At 39.3% G+C, this 13643-nt stretch overlaps 1 long non-coding RNA gene across 1 annotated transcript; it reads left to right on the forward strand.

The window, feature by feature from the left end:
* The first annotated feature begins 664 nt into the window (after positions 1 to 664).
* On the forward strand, positions 665 to 6351 carry LOC148183830 (uncharacterized). The gene is made up of 2 exons (XR_015773129.1): positions 665 to 795; positions 4031 to 6351. It is a non-coding gene; the product is annotated as an uncharacterized LOC148183830 (long non-coding RNA).
* Positions 6352 to 13643: the final 7292 nt, after the last annotated feature.

Genomic DNA, 13643 nt, shown 5'->3' on the forward strand with positions numbered 1-13643 from the left:
TGGCTTGGCTTTAGTTGAAACCACTGGCCAAGAATTACCAAACCTTACAAAACTGGAAAGATTAATTCCCTCTGTGGTAGCTTTATGGGCTGAATTCCCTGGCTGCTCTGTACAGGCAGTGGGACTGTCTGATTATTACAGCAGAATCTTTGACCTTAAAAACCTAAGGCAAGTGCTGAGGGCATTTGTCTCTCGTTAAGGATAATGGGAGTTGAAAGCTTTTAGAACTCTTCAGGATTAGGTCCAAATTTTGTACATTTCAGTAGAAACACAGATGTGCCAACAAGCAGGGTTTACTGAGGAGTGCAATTAATGTGAAACAAACTGTTTCCCTCCCCCTGCCCAGCCTCAGGTAACTCATTGGCTCTGCAGATTCTGCTCCCAGCCCAGTTCAAAAGACTATGGCAATATGGGTGTATTGCTAAAGACAGTTGTAGCAGATTTTTTTTCTTCTTCCTTTGAGAAGCGATCCAAACAAATTGGTAATATTTCTGTTTGGAGAGTTTAGATTTTTTGGCACAGAAAATCTGTTCCTGGAACACAGCCTACTAGAAACATAAAGTTATTAGCTGTTGGGTTATTACAAAGTTAATGATGAAAGACAGTAACAGTTAAGTAGGATATTGAAATAAGCATTTAAATATTTTACTTTTTTTTTTTTTTCAGTGATGCTGAAAGCAGCCTGACATTTCTAGTCGATCAAAAGGAAAACAAATAACCTCAACAATGGAGAAAAAAAGACAGCTACAGAAAAGGGAATTTGGGAAAAGGCTTTCTCTGGACAGCAGTCTTGTGGTAAGAGTGAATATTTACTGCATTTACTGAATATATCTTGTCATAAAAATTTAGTTTTTAAGAGGCAATGCTCACAATTACACACATTTTAAAGCTGTTTATATCTTCATCAACAGCATTTTGTGATTATTTGGATTTTCCAGAAAAAAAGTACTGGAGGAATTTTATAACATCCTAGGTAGAAACTTGTCATCATATAGGAAGAACAAGTTCCTGAATTCATTGAATTTGCACAAGGAAGGAACCCATACAATTATAACAAATTTGTTATTAAAATACTACTCAGTTTCTGTGAGATTATTTTGTGTTGCTTCATACTTAGTATATGAGGGCTGTAAGTAGCTGAGGTCCTGTGTCAGAAATGTTTATCAGGATATCAGCAGAAATGTGTTCACTGTAGTGAATCTATAAACTAATATCTGCTGAAAGAGAAGCATAAATGCCACATGCTGTAAAACAATTGCTTTTGCTCTACCTAGGACTTAAATTCATTGGAGATTATATTCTAGATTTATTTTTAGTTAATATTTTCAAAGGATGACTGAGATGAACAGGGAGTTTTTAGAGCTGTATTATAGATCCCTGACAAGAACATGCTCAAAGACATGGAGGAGTTGTGTATGAGGATAAAAGTGCCCAAGTCAGGTATTTAGCATGACAGTCTGCAAATACTGAAACAGGCAAAGCTGAGAGATCCAAGGAAACCCATGCCGTCTCTTTGAGAGGTAGTGAGTGTGGGACTCCAAAGCCCTTTTGCCTGCAGTGCCACACTTGTGCTAACCCCATTACTTGAATTTTACACCTTATTACAACTATGTAGTTTCCTTCACCTTATGCTAAAATTGTGGTCTGGGCTTCTATTTCCCCCACAGTATAAATCCCACTGACGTGCTAATGCATTGAACATGGACTCAGCAGGCTTCAGTCTATCCACTGATGCCCTCCAATCACCTGCTGTGTTCTTTATTGGGGTCAGCAGAGCAGTCCCACCTTCCCAGGTTTCCACCCCTTTAAGGACTGCTCTTCCCCCTCAGGCCTTAGCTACAAGGCACGTTTCAGGTGATGTCAGCTGGCCACTGAAGAAACGTGCAGAGAATGTTTAAAAAGAAGTCTGTCCTTTTCTTGGCATCATTTCTTATGCTGATGAATTACAACCATTTGTTTTGAAAAATATGATTGATTGGAGAGAAATAAAAGTAGTGAAGAATAGTGAATTCTCTCCCAGATTCTGAGCTGCTCAAGATCCTAAGAGCTCTTTAAGATGTACCTGCTCAGGCCATGCAGCTCAGGGCTCTGAAACTGAGATATGACTGTTTTCAGGTTATTCAGCCTGCAACAAAACCTGCTCTCTGGGCTTGCACACACTCAGCACGTCAGGTTGTGCTCCCAACACTTTAAAACTCTTTCTAGCTTGTGGGCAGAGAAGGAAGGTTTGGTATGAACTCACAACTTTATGTAATACACCCAGAGATAGACAAAATCTGAAAGGTTTTATAGGCTCAGAAGTGTGTTCAGTCCCAGGGCCTAAACCTCTGTTATTAGTTCTAGGCATACACAGCCCCAAAACAGACTCCAACCTAAATCCTGCAGCTAAAATGTACTGCTGTGATCCAAACAATCGACCACAGACTGTCAATATTTATCTGGAGAAAAGAATGTTCACAGAAACTGGGTACTGAAAGCTAAGGGAAATGCTAGCAGTTGTGAATTTTGCATAAGGACATTGCTTAGTATGGGAAATCAGTAATATTTTCCCCTAAATGTTCTCACTGGTGTAATGGAGTAGTTTTAGCCTTTACTAAATGTATCAAGGTAGAAACTTTCATTTCTCTGGGGTGACTGTGATGTGCTGTGTGGATGGAAACAAGGAACCAGATATTTCTGGCTTCCAGTCCCACCTAGTGGGAATTTGGATTTGATTTATAGCTAAGGTTGGGCACTATGTCTAATTCTTACCCTTCTTTATGAGTAAGGGGAGAGTAGAGAGAGACTTTTGCTAATGACATAGGAAATATTGTGTGTGTGACACCATCCAAAGTGTTTTGTGTTATAATCAGTCCATGTGCATATTGAAGCACCCATAAGGACTTAAATTGGAGGAGAAACTGTGGCTGTGTGGGGTGGTGATACTCTCTCCCTGCTCTTCAGCCAGGGGTGAGTAGGGTGGGAGGTTACACACAGCTGAAATCAGTCTTCCAGCACTGGTTTGAGGTCAGTGAATTAATTAGTGCCAACATGTGGCAGCTGAAGTTCTGTGGCTGATTAACCCATATTGGTGTGAAAGTGTTGAAGGAAATGTGTTGAGGGAAAGAAATATTGCCATATTTCAAAACTTTGTACGTATAAATCCATCATACTGTCATCACCCAGGTGTAAAGCAATATCTTCTGCTACAGGTGGCATTTACAGGTTGTGTCACCTGTCAAGTTTCAGTGCACACATCCATTTGCTGTACTGGGGTGTTACAGCTGTGTGTATGTGAAGCTCTCCATTGAGTCAAATATGTCTAACTAGATCTAAGAGTGCCATCCATACATTTAACTAGAAACTTTTGAGTACTTTTTTTGTCCACTGCCAGCTATTATTGCATAACAAATTGGAAGAGAGATTCTGAGATTCAGGTGTCTTCAGCAGCCTGGTAGTATGTCACATGGGTGCCTCATGACTCCATTAGATGGAACTGGGAAAGGCAAAGCCCTTTGTATTTTCCTTGTTGTCCCCAAATTCCTATTCTAGCGTACCTCCTCTTAATTGTTGCCTTCATAATATGTCTATCTTTACCCTTGTATCATTAAATTCTGTTTGAGCAGCGTACTTTAGTCCAGTCCCCTGCTTGTTTAAGTTCTTGGGTCTCTCTTGTCCTCTCTCTTCCCAAAGGTTTTGTGTTTAACCTCTCAGGCATTCAGGATTGGATGCTCTGCTTGGGAAATCTGGCCTTGATTGTTTCAAATCCAACTTCTCCTTGTTTGGTGGAGAGTTTAAGCATTATCATACCTCAGAAGGAATTGTAATTTTTGGGTTTTTAAAGAAAATATGTTTCTACTTTTGCACTCTGGACGATGAGATACAAATAGGCGTTTCTGATAACATTCCTTTCCCTGCCTGGCTCTTCTGCTTTTCCCATCTGCATCAGATTGTAATCTTCTGGAATGTTTTTTTCCATGATTTAATCTACAAATATTGCATAGTGGTGTTAAAAAACCAAAAAAGTTCCTCTTCCTTCCTTGTCTCTTAGACTCTGAATATAGAAGCTATGAAGGTATTTGATGGAAGAGTGAGAAAATGAAAGAGGTGTTTCTGAAGAAAAGACATGATTTCTCTCTCCGTAGAATATGGATATGGGCCTTCAAAATATGACCATAAATTTCACCAATGTTTTGTATTCAGGCCTGCCCCATCAAACAATGAGTTTCAGGCTTCAGATAAGAAAGATCCATGGGACATCCTTCAAACATGGAGAAATTCCATAGCTATTAAAACACTCCTCCTTACGCCACAGGCACAGTAACTACTTTTGGATCACTCAGATAAGGAAAGGTTTAGTTTTATTTCCTGTACTACTCTACCCCTTGCAGGTATCTTGGGCAGATAAGCTTTACAGTGAGAGCAAATAAATGTTTTAAAATTCAAAAAAATAGGTGCACAAATATATTCATAAGATGTCTTTCATAGGGGATAGTTTTTTAATGAGTGATGATCAATGCTTTGCTGGAAGTTAGTAGTTTGAAAGCACGGAACTTTAACAAGCTCCAGAATCCTACCACTGCTAAGAAAAGCCAGAGGAATTGCTACTACTGCTGCCCAGGTTAAAGGGACATCTTGCTGTTAGCTTCAATTAAATTAGACTTCTATCAGCTTTTAGTCATTATATCACAGGTGGTATTCCAGAAATCTCCAGTATAGCCAATGGCTGTTACTGCTCTGTAGGTCTCCAATGTTGGCAACATGCTGAAGATTTGTTACATGCCCACTCATATACATCTGCAGTCAAAGCAGGTAAGCCTGCATTGACATTGATGTTTTATAGCTTTGTGTTCAGGTGAAACAGAAAATATTAGCTTCATAACAATTCTCACAGGTAATCCTATGAGATCAGTTATAGAAAATAATATCTTTGTCATTTCTGCCTGACATTTAAAAACCAAAACATGCCGAGGAGGATATACCTTTTAAAGTTTCAATATAGTTTTATACTACCTTATTGTCTCATCTGTTGTGCAAGTGATGCTACTGTATTTTGAGTTTATAAAGTTTTCTTCATCAAAATGAATCCAATCAAAACACCACAACTTGGAAAATCCAATTGGTTTGAGATAGAACTTGAGATTGAATCTATTTTATTTTAAGTAACAGCTCTGCATTTGTCATGTTTTTATGACACTAGTAAGGATATTTTGTTATACATGTGGTTTTAAGATGACAGGAAAGACAACAGCTGAAGAACAAGGTTGAACTCTTTCTGGTTTGCTGTGCAAGAAGTCAAGACCAAAGTAATTTCTGTTATTGCCACAGTACTTAAATTTAGCATGGAAACAAACTGCAACATTCATGATATTGAAGGAGTGTATTTATTTGGAATATGTTGTTTAGCTGTCATGTAACACCCATGTCAGATTGTTATCTGTTAAAAGAGAAACAGTTCTTTCTGAAGAACATTTTGCTTTGTGTATCTTAAATCCTTTAAGTTTGGTTAAATAGAACAGCTTAAAGTGTAAGAGTGTAAATATTTCATGGGTTTGATTTTTTTCATGAATAATTTTCTTCCTGTTGAATCTTGCATTTAAGCATAACTAGTCAAAAATAACTAGTGAAAGAAACCAGATAAGAACAGGAAGGAAAGGGATTTTCTGTGTCCTTTATTAATTTCCAGTCAGAATATACAAAGAAAACTAATGTGAAATTTCATAGTAAAATAAAAAAAAAGTACTTTGATAGAATTTAGGCATCTATTTTTTTTAATATGTGTAAAATGAAGACATGAGATGATTTCTTTGTTAATATTTGCAATTTATTTTTTGGTATGTGAGGGAGGTAGCTTAGACAGGCAATGATATTAAAAAGCCTCATGAAGGGATTGATTGTATTTCACGTTTTCCCTACAAAAGTTCTTTAACAAAAAGAAAAATGGAAAATCCCCAAATCGTAAATAGACCCAAAGCCAAGCTTTTAAGTAATTTGTGTGGGATGAGGGGAGTGTTAGAACATATCACTGCCACCAGGGCCACGTTGGCTACTCTATTCACTGGGGTGTTCTTTGAAAATAATAAAAGCCCTATCCTTTGCCTGATCCAAACTGTCCAGTTGCCTCCCAGGCCCTTTTGATCAGGAAAAAGTCAATGTTTCAAGCTGTGCTCTTTATTTATGTAGATAATTCCCAGCCTGACTACACACGTGGTTCACCCTTACAGCTGTGGTGGCATTTAGCTGGGGAGATTTGAGAACAGAATATCTTTTTGAAGCAGCCAGCATTTATCAAAGCAGAAGTTTTTGTTTTATTTGAAATAACGCTTTTGCTTCTGAAAGCAAGTTGTGGTAAAGTGCTTCACTGGTGGCTCATGAACTGTGCCCTGCTGCTTTCATTCTGGTCACACGCTCCTGTGGGGCTCTGTAGGACGGGCTTTAATGGCACCACTTTGTTGTAATAAGGGCAGAGTGTAATGTAATGAATTGCTGTGGGGCGTGGGAGGAACACCTCCATCTGCCTGCAGCTGGATTGGTGGCATGGGCAAAAACACTGAGTTCAATTGGAGACTGCTGAGAAGTGTGTATGTGTTATCTGGGGCTGGGAGCCAGGAATTCAGGGGTTAAGTCTGACATCTGTCTCCTCTAATCAAATCCTAACTCGGTTTAATAAATTTCTAATTCAGTTTTCTCATTAACAAAACTCTGATTCAGTTTTCTTGTCAATAAATTAGGTGTTATAGTAATATCTTACCTCATAAGTATTCCAGGAATAGTCTGTTATTAGCAAGAGTCTGTGGCTTGCTTTGATATCTTCAGATGAAAGGTGTCAGAGAACATGATGCTGTGCAAAGTGCTGCAGCAGCAAGGCAGGAGGGGAACCCTTCATGTCTGGGAATTAAATTCTGGGAATAGCCCTGACTATTTTTTTTGCTAGTTGACTGTGACATTCACAGCGTGTCTGACATCCCTGTGCAACATAACACAATCCAGCATTTTGAAATGAAAGGTGGCATTACAAATATTGCCCTGTCAGATGTTGGCTAATGTTCTAACTTGTGTAGCCTGAATATTTTTTTCCTCCTAAAAGCTGCTGCCAAATTCCTTTGGAGTCCACAAGTATTTCAGTTCTCTCAAAACCTGGATTTTGATTTGTGTGCTAATATGTAATTCAGAGTTTTGTTCAGCTGGATAGAAAAGCCATAGAAAAGCCCCTACCAAGGGTTTAATCCGATGCTGCAAAAGTACGATTCAGCACTGGAAACTGCACCCAGAATGTGAGCCTCAAACAAACAGTTTTTGCTGTTTTTCAGAGGCAAGATAAAGCATCCCTAACATCCAGTGCATCCAGGGGAGAGTAAGTCAAGGAGAACAGTTTAATAAAGGTGACAAGTGTGGAATTTTGAGGTAGAAGACAGAATCCAGGGGAGAACAGCAGTGAAGCGCAGGTTGTGCTGCTAACTGCAGAGGGGAGGGTTTGCACATTCATGAGGAAAACCATAAGATATAGAATAGACTTAGGGGCTCAGTAAACAGAGTTCTAAGAAAAAAGTATTCATAGCATCATGGAATGGTTTGGGTTGGAAGGAATCATAAAGACCATCTTGTTCTGACCCTTCTGCATCTTCCTCATGGCAGGGTTAGTATCACACAATTGTGCAGATCTGTCAGTTGGGACCGCTATTCCACAGACTGGGCAGATAAAGTGCTATCAACTCTCTGCATAGCAGACAGTCCTGGAATCTGACTGGAACTTTGTAGAGAAAGAAAATCCCAATGGGGTCCGAGTGTGTAAAAGTGATCTAAACAGAAGGACAGATTGTGTTGTGCACACCCAGGGCATTTAACACTTGGACTTTGAGAAAACTGAGCTATCTATAAATGTAGCGCCAAGAGCACAGACTACTCTGTGTTTGCATTTTTAATATAGTGAAAATTGAGACAAGTGCTCTGGTGTGTTAAGGAGAATAAAAGGGCCATCTGAACGGGTCAGTTTACAGCAGAAACTGCTGAGAGGTGAGGAGAAAACGGAAACCACTGATGTGGAACAGCAGTCTTTAGGCTTGATATGAGCATCCCAGTAATACTAATACTGTGAGGAGCTGTGGTCTGCATGGATGTAAGGACATCACTTACCAGCACAGTTGTACATCTAAGGTACTAGGAGTAAAATCTACATCAGCTTGGATCAATGACTATTCTCTCATGGTCACTGACAAGAGATGATGGCACTTCTGTGTAGCAGTGGTGGAGATGGCTGGTTTGGACTGCATTTGCAGAAGAGGGATTTGAAAATGAAGAAGTGTGTAAAGCACTGGGCATCCTGACAGCAATTGATAGCTGTAAATCTCATTTATAAGCTCTGGAGCAACCTAGCAAACCTTACATCATAATTAAGAAACATAGGGGGCTGTGAGTTCAAAAAGGCTCAGTGAGCCCAGGGAATTATGTTAGAAGTAAGCACTGGGTCTAACATGAAGAAATGGTTCTGTTAGGTACCAGTGCCACAGAAAGAACTGAAATTTGTTCTTGTGGTGATAGACACAGTGACCTGTTGCTTAGATTAAAACTTACACCAACAGAAACCAGTGATCCTTTTCTGGAACTGGAGATGTGGATAAAAAGTGAGCAGTGGAGAGATACTTGAAGAGAGACTGGAAGTACAAAGCTTACAGCCCTGAAAACAAACAGTGCATGGAGCATGTTGTTCCTGAGCAATACTTTGAATAATGTTCCTACTGGAATATACCTCAATGGTTTATTGATCAAAAGCACTGACTCCAACACAAGCAGAAGTGCTTTCTGAGAGAGGAATTGTTTACCATTTGTTGCTGCACATCAAAAGTTACATCAATAGGTGCATGGGGTGACATGGTGACAGCTGAAACAGTACCCACGTCCCCAGAGATCATGCTTTGACAAACTGCTGGCTTTTGCTTTCTCATGTCTTTGGCACATAAACTTAAAGTGACAAACAGAAGGCTTGAAGGTTAAAATAGAAGCTTTAAAAGAAATTTATGCAGCTGATCTACCCTTGTTCATTGTCACAGAACTGCATGCAAAAGTGAAGAAGTAAGTACAGAGGACAGAAAAGACTGTTTTACTTGGGCCTGCAAATTAGCTGGCAGATGGACTGGGAAAAAACAGAGGGCAATCATATTCTGTTGCCTTCTAAAAAAGCTGGAAAGTTGGCCTATGTTGCTGCAGAATCTCAGTAATTTCACTGTCAGACTTCTGACATTAAAGTATTAAATTCTCAACAACTCCTAATAAGCTTTTAAAGACACTGATTTAGCTGCAGAGGAGGAACTAAAAATGAAAATGAAGGAAAAAGAAAGAGATAAATGCATGAATTTTGAGAGTTATTCAGGAAGGAAAGTTCAGCATGGTACAATAGAAAATTTGGATGTTACAAAAAGAAAGGGTGTTAAGTGTTCAAGCTGACAAACTCCAGAAACTGAACTTTGTGAGTTTTGTGGTAATTTATAGTTGCAGGTGTCAGGGCTTGGAAGAAAAAGTCATACTTTTATCTTGGTTCAAGGGAGACAACTGTGCTGAGACTTGGCATTCTTCTTTGGGACATATGAAGGTGAAATCTTGCTGTGGAGCTGTTTGATAGCAGATTGTTATTTTGGAGGGAGCCCCATGTCTTGATTTGGAGGAGTTTGATGATTTGCAGTGTGCATGCCAGGCTCTGCTCCCCAGGCTTTTTGGGAGGAGCTGGCAGGTGCCTGCTCTCTGGTCCAGAGCCAGCTCAGCTGCCTGCTGCCTGCTCCTGCCATATCCCCGAAGGAAGGGGCTGCAGGCAGGGGACAGAAGCTCAGTGGTGTGATGGGCTGTGGCTGAGATCTCAGGCTGCTCTCTCCTTTGCCCTGCCCCACCAATTACAGAGTGCAGCTGGGACAGATGTCAGTCCAGCCCCAGAAGAGAGGAGGTCACAGAGAGCTTTGGATTTAAGGGGAGTGTGCACGCACGCTGGGTGTGTGCCACAGATTATGTGCCTCGTGTGACATGAAGGCTGAGTATCACCAGCCTAGCCAGGGACAAGCAGCTACTGAGGGAAATGGATATTCTGGGGACCCTTATCGAGCTCTGCTAAGCTACCAAATACAGCAGAGTAATTGGACGCTTTGCCTGCCCAGATGTTAAGAGCAGAAGGCTTCCTGTAACAAGAGATCTGAAGAGATTGGGGTTAACTAAATAGGGATTTTATTGACAAACCTTTTAAAATGCTTTGTGCCTTCAGCAATTAAATATAACGCATATCCTGAGAAGCACAAGTTTCCTCTGTGCCTCTCAGTTGCCTGACTCCATTGGAATACAATCCTAGGGAGACGACAGAGGAAAAATTATGCCCTGTGTTGTTTTATAGTGTTGACATAATTCCCTACCCTGCAAGACCAAGAATGAATAGTGAATCTACCTCCTGCTAGGTCAGTCATAGTGTCTGCTCAAATGTCCTATTTTCAATATTGAATATCCATAGAATAACCTAAATTTCTTCTCATAGACTTGTGTGCATGCCAATAGACAAAGGGAATAAAATAAATCTCTGCAAGAAGGTTATGTAGGCATTTCTAGGTAGTTTACAAATAGGTATGGTCAACTTTGACCCATGTTCTTGAATTTTGCTAATTTTGTCCACTTACAATGAATGTGCAATAAACTCAAATCAAAATTACTGCTCTCAATTGCTTGTAAACCAATATTTCTAGCTGTGTTAAAAATTTTGAGGTTTTTATATTTTAGTTCTAGCTGGAAAATTCTGGGTTTGTTCATATTATATATATATATAATTATATATATGTTCATATAATATATTTTGTTTATATGCATATATTTTGTTTATATGCATATATTTTGTTTATATGCATATATTTTGTTTATATGCATATATTTTGTTTATATATACATATTTATATTTTTAGTGTACACTTTTTTGTTCTTATATATAAATTCTTATATATACTTTTGGTCCCCTTGTTAATTTAATTCTATAACTATGGAAGATGATGCACACTGAAAGTAATGATGAACAATGTTTTGCTTCACAAGTTTACAATTTTGATCTTTAGATAAAGTGTGCTGTACTCAAAATTTCAGTTAAATCACTGTGTGTTTTGCCTTTGTGGAATAAGTGTTCCCTCATTAAAAACCAAGCTGCCAAAGAACTGGCTGAATTTTCCACATGGAAAATGTTCTGCTTCATGCTGTCAAGAGAGCCATGCAAAACTCTGTGGTATAAATATGTCTTTTGCTGGGGACCCTTGGAGGCAGGGATATTTGAGGGTTGGTACCCTAATTCCAGACATTTTTCTGTTCTAGGGAAGTCTGTAGGTGTTTGTCGAGCTCTAATTGCTGGGAATGGTTCTGCTGGCAGCTCGTTCCTTCCTCTGCTCCTGCACTTCTGAGCCTGCCTGTGTGCTTTGGCTTTCCGGGCCTCGTGTGACCCAGATAGGAAATGAGCTGGGATCATTGCATGCCTTTAAAATAATTGGGTATCAACAGCTGGCTTTATGGGAAGCTAACAGTGTAAATCCAGAGAGTTTTTATGATTTCAATGGGTATTTTTCCTAGCGTATAAAGCGGATCCAAGTAATTTTGGCTGGGAAACAGTTTCCCGACTTATTTCTATAATGATACCTTAGAGTTTTTCATTATAGTGAAAATCTCTAGTAGGTCTGAAGGGAAAAATTACCTCCACTGTTTCCAGACACCCAATATGTTTTCTCTGTGCTTGAATTTATGAGTTTTGGCAAAGATAACTCACAATATGATCAGGTTTCAGGGTAGTGGTTTCTTGCACTGAATCCCAAACAAAAGTGTAACTGTTCAGAAGGCTCCAATGTGTCTTTGGTGATATAAAAATACGGGATGTTGCTCTCCAAATTCCTGCCAGTCTGTTTTTCTCTTAGTGTATTATTTACTACATAGCGTATTGAAAGAGTTTTTTGAAGTACAATTTCTCAACTTCTTTCAAAGTTTTTAGAGCATAAATTGCAGTCCCTATCAAAAAGAGCAAGACTTGACTGCTGATGACAATTATTTTGTTCTATTGCTTTGTAAGTAGACTCAAATACACCTGTTCATTGAAGACCTTTCCTGGAATACAACTGCTTGAATCAAATGACTGAGAGGTGTAATGCAGAATTCTTCTCAGATTAGGACATTAGAGTGGGTCAGAACAGATATTTCCATCCTGGAAAATTGGTTTCAATGCTTTGACATTTTGGTTTCAATTAAATTTACTTTTTTTTTTTTTTTTTTACTTATAAATGTTGAAAATATCTCCTCTAAAACAGAATCTTCTTCCCCTCTTTGTCCCATCTTTTATGACCTTAAATGCACCACACTTGAGTGTGCAAACACAAAGCTTCTGCTTCATAGGAAGAAGAGGTGTATGTGTGTGTGCACGTTAGAGTCAGGTAAATTGCTCCCAGAAATGAAAAGTTTTGTTATCCTAAAGGAAATTTGTTATTTAAGAAGTACATTGTCATTGCCCTTCAACGATTCTGATTTTTCTTGTGGAAAGTGCAGTCTCCTCTGGGGTAAGCTATTGAAAATTCCTGAATAGCTTTACTAAAACTGTAAAAGATGCTGTTTTTACCTTTAGCCAGTGTATCTTTTGCCTTACTCCACTAAGAAACTTCAGTGGCACTGATTAGAGAGATATCTCAGACAGGGCAGTGCACACTCCACATATGTTAAGGTGATAGAATCTGACATCGCCAGTACTTGCATCTTATCTCATTCATGTCTCTGACATGCTTGGAACTCTGGAACTCAATGGATTTGTTCTGATGTACATTTATATGAGACAAAAATCAAACTAATGTTCTACATTTATTCTGTAGGCATTTTCATTCAAACATTTTTAGTTATTGACTAGCATGTCCTGCCTGTTTCTCCTGCTGTTACTGAAGGTCGGACGGGAGATTTCTCTCATGTTGTGTCTTTGTAGATTGGATCATCTTGTGATACTGAATCATGCTGGCTGTCACTGGCAAAGCAGCAGGTTCCTCCTAACCCTCTTCCCTGTGTGGTTCTGTTTGATGGGATTCTTATATACTTTCCAACCACCTTGTAATCTCAGTTTTATCTGTGACTTCAAGCCTTACTTTGAGCACCACATCAACTAAATTGTCAAGGCTTTCTTTTATTTTTTTCATCTGTGTAGGAATCCAGGAAAAGCTCAGGTCTTGCTGTCTCAGCAGGACACAGAGGATCTGATTTATGTCTGGATAACAGCACAGGTTGAATTATTGCAGTAGCTGGTTCACAGCCTCCCAGATTGGCTGCTACATGGTGTTAAGTTCGTGCAGAATTCACTCTATGTGCTAAAGGCCATTCAGTTAAATGTGTCTGAAATTGGCACACCACACCTGTACAAGGCAGAGAATTATATTGGAATGTGACATTGTTCAAACCTAAAAGTTTTAACTGTGCTTCCCTCCCCACATGCTCATATCTTGGACTATCCCAGTGTGAGGTGTGAATGGATTTAATGAATGCAACCCCTCACTGTAGAGGCTGTCTCACAACCCTCACTCATTGTCCTTGAGGGACTTGAACATTTGCTGTTGTCGTGTTGCTGCTTTCCTCTGGTGCAAAGCTCTGATTTCCTTCAGAGTCAGTCCTAAGGGACCAGAGAATTCCCTTTGACAGAG

The sequence above is a fragment of the Pseudopodoces humilis genome, chromosome 8, assembly GCF_049639895.1.
Source record: "Pseudopodoces humilis isolate 2021_Gansu_Grassland_sample_001 chromosome 8, ASM4963989v1, whole genome shotgun sequence".
Taxonomy (NCBI): Eukaryota; Metazoa; Chordata; class Aves; order Passeriformes; family Paridae; genus Pseudopodoces; species Pseudopodoces humilis.